The 5,692-nt window shown below is 38.4% G+C and overlaps 1 protein-coding gene across 5 annotated transcripts in view; it reads left to right on the top strand.

Annotated features, from left to right (window-relative positions):
* Positions 1 to 5,692, top strand: part of Ppp6r2 (protein phosphatase 6 regulatory subunit 2) — a 91,954-nt gene that overhangs the window by 21,838 nt on the left and 64,424 nt on the right. For 4 of the 5 annotated variants that reach the window (XM_026782485.1, XM_005354355.2, XM_013348834.2 and 1 more), the window contains exon 2: positions 2,526 to 2,656. The exons of the other annotated variant lie outside the window; for it this stretch is intronic. The gene's annotated coding sequence lies outside the window, so the exon portion shown is untranslated. The remainder of the gene's footprint in view (positions 1 to 2,525; positions 2,657 to 5,692) is intronic. 5 annotated transcript variants of the gene reach the window in all.

Genomic DNA, 5,692 nt, shown 5'->3' with positions numbered 1-5,692 from the left:
ATCACTCAAAGCCCACCCCCAAAGGCACAACTACAACTAGTCCAACAAGGCCACACCTAATCCTTGCAAGTAGTTCACTTACTGTAGAAGAATGGAGATGAAGCATGCAAATATTTGAGCCTATGGGGACCATTCTCATTCAAACCACCACACCAGGAGTGTGCATTTGTTAATATTAGCAGTCTGCTGTTAGGAAACTGGCAACTTCAAAAAAACCTTCTCATGTCCTTAGGTTCTTTTTGTTTTTTAAATTATACAGGGTTACCAAAAACCATTTTCATGCAAGTATATAATATTTGAGCACATTCTCTCTATACCTTACTGCTCTCTCCCTTTTCTTTTCTCACTCCGATTTGTTCCCTAAGACAAATTTGCATCTACTTTCTTGTCATCAGTACATATATGACGTTATCTATAAAGTGTAGGAGCCATAAATGAAAGAAAGCGTGTACCATTTACCTTCCCTAGACTGACATTTAGTTCACTTAATATGAATGTCTTTAGATGCAAAGGAAACAGAGCAATGTCTTGCTGTATTGCCCAGGCTGGCTCTGAACTCCTTGGCCTCAAGAGATCCTCTTTCTTTGGCCTCCTGAGTGGGTGGCACTGTAATCATGTTCACAGCACCCATTGTCCTTGGATTGTTTGGTGTGGCTTTCTGACCACCGAGGGTGAAAAGATGAGTTTTGGCTCACAGTTTCTAAATTTTCTATCTTGTCAGGGAGGGAATGGTGGAACAAAATAGCTTACATTATGCTTGTACTAGGTGGCTTCTTCCATTTTCTCCTTTTATTCCATTTGGATTTCTAGATCAAAAAGTGGTGCTGCTTACTTTTTCTTTCTTTCCTTACTTTCTTTTTTCTTTCTTGCTTTCTTTTTTTTTTTTTTGAGATAGGGTTTCTCTGTATAATCCTGGCTGCCCTGGAACTTACATTATAGAACAGACTGGCTTCAAACTCACAGAGATCTGTCTGCCTCTGCATGCACCATCACTGTCCAAGGCAGATCTTAATAGCTCTTAGTGAATGTTCTCTAAAAACAACAATAACAAAATACCTACTTCAGTACCCTATACCATTTTTTTTAAAAAAATGAGTATTTTACTTGCATGCATATATCTATATACCATGTGTTTTTTGGGTAACTAGAGGCCAGAAAAGGGTAACAAATTCCCCAGAACTAGAGCTATGGTTGTTGAGAATCATGTGGGTGCTGGGAATTGAACCCAGAAACTCTGGAAGAACAGCTAGTGCTTGTAACAGCTGAGCCATTATTCTAGCCCCTTCAGGTACCAATTTTTAATGTTGGTTTACATTTTTGTGACAAAGTACTCATATAAACAACTTAAGAGATTTATTTAGTCTTCTAGTTTGAGTGGTGTTAGTCTCTCATAGTTTATCATATCATAGTCTATATATCATGGTAGAGCAGAACAGCTTACATCATGGGAGCCAGAAAGGACTGAAAAGAATAAGGGCAAGGGGCTGGAGAGATGGCTCAGAGGTTAGCACTGACTGCGCTTCCAGAGGTCCTGAGTTCAATTCCCAGCAACCACATGGTGGCTCACAGCCATCTGTAATAAGATCTGGTGCCCACTTCTGGCCTGCAAGCATACAGACAGACAGAACACTGTATAGATAATAAATAAATAAATCTAAAAAAAAAATAAAGGACTTACAAACTTAAAAAAAAAAAGAATGAGGGCAAGAAGGGAGAGAAATAGAAAGACAAGGCAAGTATGACTGCTTAGCTTTTTATTGTTTTTTTTCCCCTTGTATTTTGGCTGATTTTTTTTTTTTTTTTTTTTTTTTTTTGTATTTGACTGTCCTGGAACTCATGCTGTAGACCAGACTGGCCTTGAACTCACAGAGATCCACCTGTCTCTGCCTCCCCTGTGCTGGGATTAAAGGCACACAAGCTACCACCAACCTTCCACATTTTTTGTTAGTATGATGTTAACTTGACAGGATCCAGCGTTAGTTGGGAGATGGATCTCTAGTGCATTTCTGCAGAAGATTATCTTGGTGCAGTAATTGAGATGGGAAGACCTGCCCACCTGGGTGACACAATTCTGTAGGCAAGTGGTCTGTATGGGAGGAGGCAGTGGGCTGAGTACAGGTATTTGTTGTTCTTTTCTTTGACTATGGATGTAATGTGACTAACTGCTTCAAGCTCTTGCTGCGCTGATTTCTCTTCCATGATGGACCTTAAGCTATGAGCTAAAATAAGCCTCCCTTACATGACTTTTGAATGTCATCACAACAACAGGAAAAGAAACTAAGAAAATTAGGTTATAAAGGAAAATTAAATATTTTTCTCTTTTTTAAAAAAAGATTTCTTTATTATGTATATAGTGTTCTGCCTGCATGTATGCCTGCATTCCAGAAGAAGGCACCAGATCTCATTATAGATGGTTGTGAACCACCATGTAGTTGCTGGGAATTGAACTCAAGTCCTCTGGAAGAGCAGCCAGTGCTCTTAATCTCTGAACCATCTCTCCTAAATATTTTTCTCTTATTTTTCAGGTAAACCAACCAAAACTCTTCCCTGAATGAAAAAAAAATCTTTTTTAAAGTTGCATATATACAAAAGAAAAAACCTAAGTGCTTTTTATTTTGCCCGAACACAAGATTTAAATCAGGTACAGCAATAGAAGGTAAGCTGGTCTTTCTTTCCAGGTCAATTCTGCTTTATTGTACAGTTTACTCAGTAACATCGTATAGATGGATGTTCAAAGGTTGGATGATAATGAAACCTTTGTTTCTGTTTTTTGAGGTGGGGTCTCACTGGCCATTGAAAGTCTTTCTATTATAATACAACTTGATGTTGGAATTCTCTCTTTCTCTGTCAGGATCTCACTGTGTAATCAAAACTGTTCTCAAACTTATGATTCTTCTCCCTCATGCCCTGAATGCTGGTTCATGTAATTTCTTGCTAGCATTTTGCTGTACTAGAAGTTCAAATAGCACACCAAAGGGCAAAAGAAAAGATGGAACATGAACATTATGACAGCTTTCTTTTGCTTTGTACTGAAGAAAGCATTAGTTTTTTTCACTATAAAGCTTACTCACTGTATTGTTCCTTTTCTGTTGCTGTGATAAAGCACCGCTTTTCGGAAATGAATGAGACATAGTCTGTAGATTTAAGAAGCATGCTGTTTCCCAACTAATATGAATTAAAGAGAGAAAATGGTCTGACAAGATGGTTCAGTGGGTAAAAGCACAAATCTGATGACCTACCTGAGTTTGATCCTTGGAACCCATGGTGGAGGGAGAGAATTGACCCCAAAAAGTTGGCTTCTGATCTCTATACATGTGTGATGACACATATGCTGCTGTACTAACACATATCACATGTAGATGGAGGCTGCTTGTTCGTTTCCTGGCTGCCCAGACCCAAAATAAACACACAGAAACTGTATTAATTGTAATACTGTTTGGCCAATAACTTAAACATATTTCTAGCTAGCTCTTATATCCTAAATTACTCATTTCTATTAATCTGTATATTGCCACGTGGTTGTGGCCTACAGGTAAGGTTCAGTCTGGTGTCTAGCATCTATCTCCTGCGGCAGCTACTTGGCTCCGCTTACTCTCTCTATATATCTTTTCCAGCTTGGCTATATTCTGTTAAGCCATTGGCCGAAAGCAGCTTCTTTATTAACCAACGGTAATAAAACATATTTACAGGATACAGAGGGGAATCACACGACAGTCACACAAACACAATAATGATAAATAAAACTTGTTATTTTATTTGTTTTTTTTTTTTAAACAGAAGCTATTTAGCCCCAGCTGTCCTAGAATTCACTATATAGACCAGGCTAGCCTCAAACACATGGAGACATCTGCCTCTGCCTCCCAAGTGCTAGGATTAAAGGCATGGGCCACTATACCTGGCAATGATAAAGTTTAAAAAAAGTTAAAATAGAAAAGAATAAGAGCTGATTTGTGGCTGGACAGATAATAAATTGCAGTTTAGATTCTATTCTCTCTTGGCAACAGTCTCTACCACAGACAGAATGTTCCATTAGACTCTTTTATGGAATTGTAGGATCATATGGGCAACACTTGTGCTTGAATTCAACCCTCTGTCTTCCGATTGTGTCACCCTGGAAAAATAAAGAAGCAGAACTTGAGGCTCCTTTCATTCATTCAGTACTGGGTAAGCATGGAGGAGATGTTGGCCATATTATGCTGTTCTTGACAGTCTGGAAGAATCTCAAGGATAGCTGTCACAATGGGAAGAGCATCCTGCTGTGTTGATTACTAAGTCCAAAGCTGGGTTATGAACAAGGACGCTCGCAGTGGTAACCAACAGATCATTTTTAGAAGGAAGAATATGGCCTTCCCCATAGTTAAACATCTCTATGGAAGACAGGGTATAGAGACCAGACATGGTGGTTCACACCTGTAATCCCAGGACTTGAGAGGCTGAGATAGAATGATCACCATAAGTTCGAGACACCCTGTGCTAATGAGACCCTGCTTCAATTAAAACAATAAAAGTTTGAAAAAGAAATATTCAAAACTTGGGCCTGCAAGATGGCTAAACAGCTAAAGGCACTTGTGAATTGAAACAGATTAAACATATATGAAGACAGAGTTATTGATCTGTAATATGTATCAAAAAACTGTTCAGAATGTTGAACTGAAAGATGGGAAATCAAAAATGAGATTAAACAAATATAGAGGTTACTGTAAAAATGATGTAAATGGATAGTTAGAATTCCACTTTAAAATAGGAAAAATGAAGGCACAGCATTATTTAAAGCATTAAGAGCTTTAAACTTTTCAAAAACTAATAATATTTAAGCCTATAGATTTATGAAGCATGTTGTATCTCAGCTAATATGAATTAAAAAGAGAAAATGGGCTGGCAAGATGGCTTGATGTTTATCGCATAAGCTTGATGACCTGAGTTTGATCCCAAGAACCCATGTGGAGGGAGAGAGTTGACCCCTTAAAGTTGTCTTATGACCTCCAGACTACGTGATGGCCTATGCCTGATGATATGAATCTGATCCCTGGAATCCACATAGTGAAAGAAGAAAACTGATTATTGTAGGCATGCGCACGTGTATACACACACCACACACACACACTCAGATAAATAAACATTAAAAAAATTAGGAGCTGGAGAGAAGGGATCGATCATGTTTAAGAACACTGCTTCCCTTCCAGAGGACCTGAGATTGTTTTCCAGCATCCATGTTAGGTAGCTCACAAATATAACTATAACTCCAGTTCCAGGGGATCTGACTCCCACTTCTGGCCCAAGGGCAACCACACATGTGACATACAATACACACAAACACACATAAATAAAAATAATTTCTTTTTTTAAAAAATATGTTTCGTTTTTTTTTGTTGTTGTTGTTGTTGTTTCATTTTTCAAGATAGGGTTTCTCTGTGAAATAGCTCTGGCTGTCCTGAAACTCTCTTTGTAGACAAGCTGGCCTCAAAGTCACAGAGATATGCCTGCTTCTGCCTCCCAAGTGTTGGAATTAAAAGCATGTGCTGGAGAAATGGTTGAGAGCACTGGCTGCACTTTCAGAGGCCCTGAATTAAAGTCCCAGCAACCACATGGTGGCTCACAACCATCCATAATAGGATCTCTTCTGGCATAAAGATAAGCATGCAGATAGAACATTCATATACATAAAATAAATAAATAAATCTTTTTTTTTTTT

Source organism: Microtus ochrogaster, chromosome 15 (assembly GCF_000317375.1).
Source record: "Microtus ochrogaster isolate Prairie Vole_2 chromosome 15, MicOch1.0, whole genome shotgun sequence".
NCBI lineage: Eukaryota > Metazoa > Chordata > Mammalia > Rodentia > Cricetidae > Microtus > Microtus ochrogaster.
Note: the sequence above shows the minus strand (reverse complement) of the source record. Positions and strands in the feature narration are given on the sequence as shown.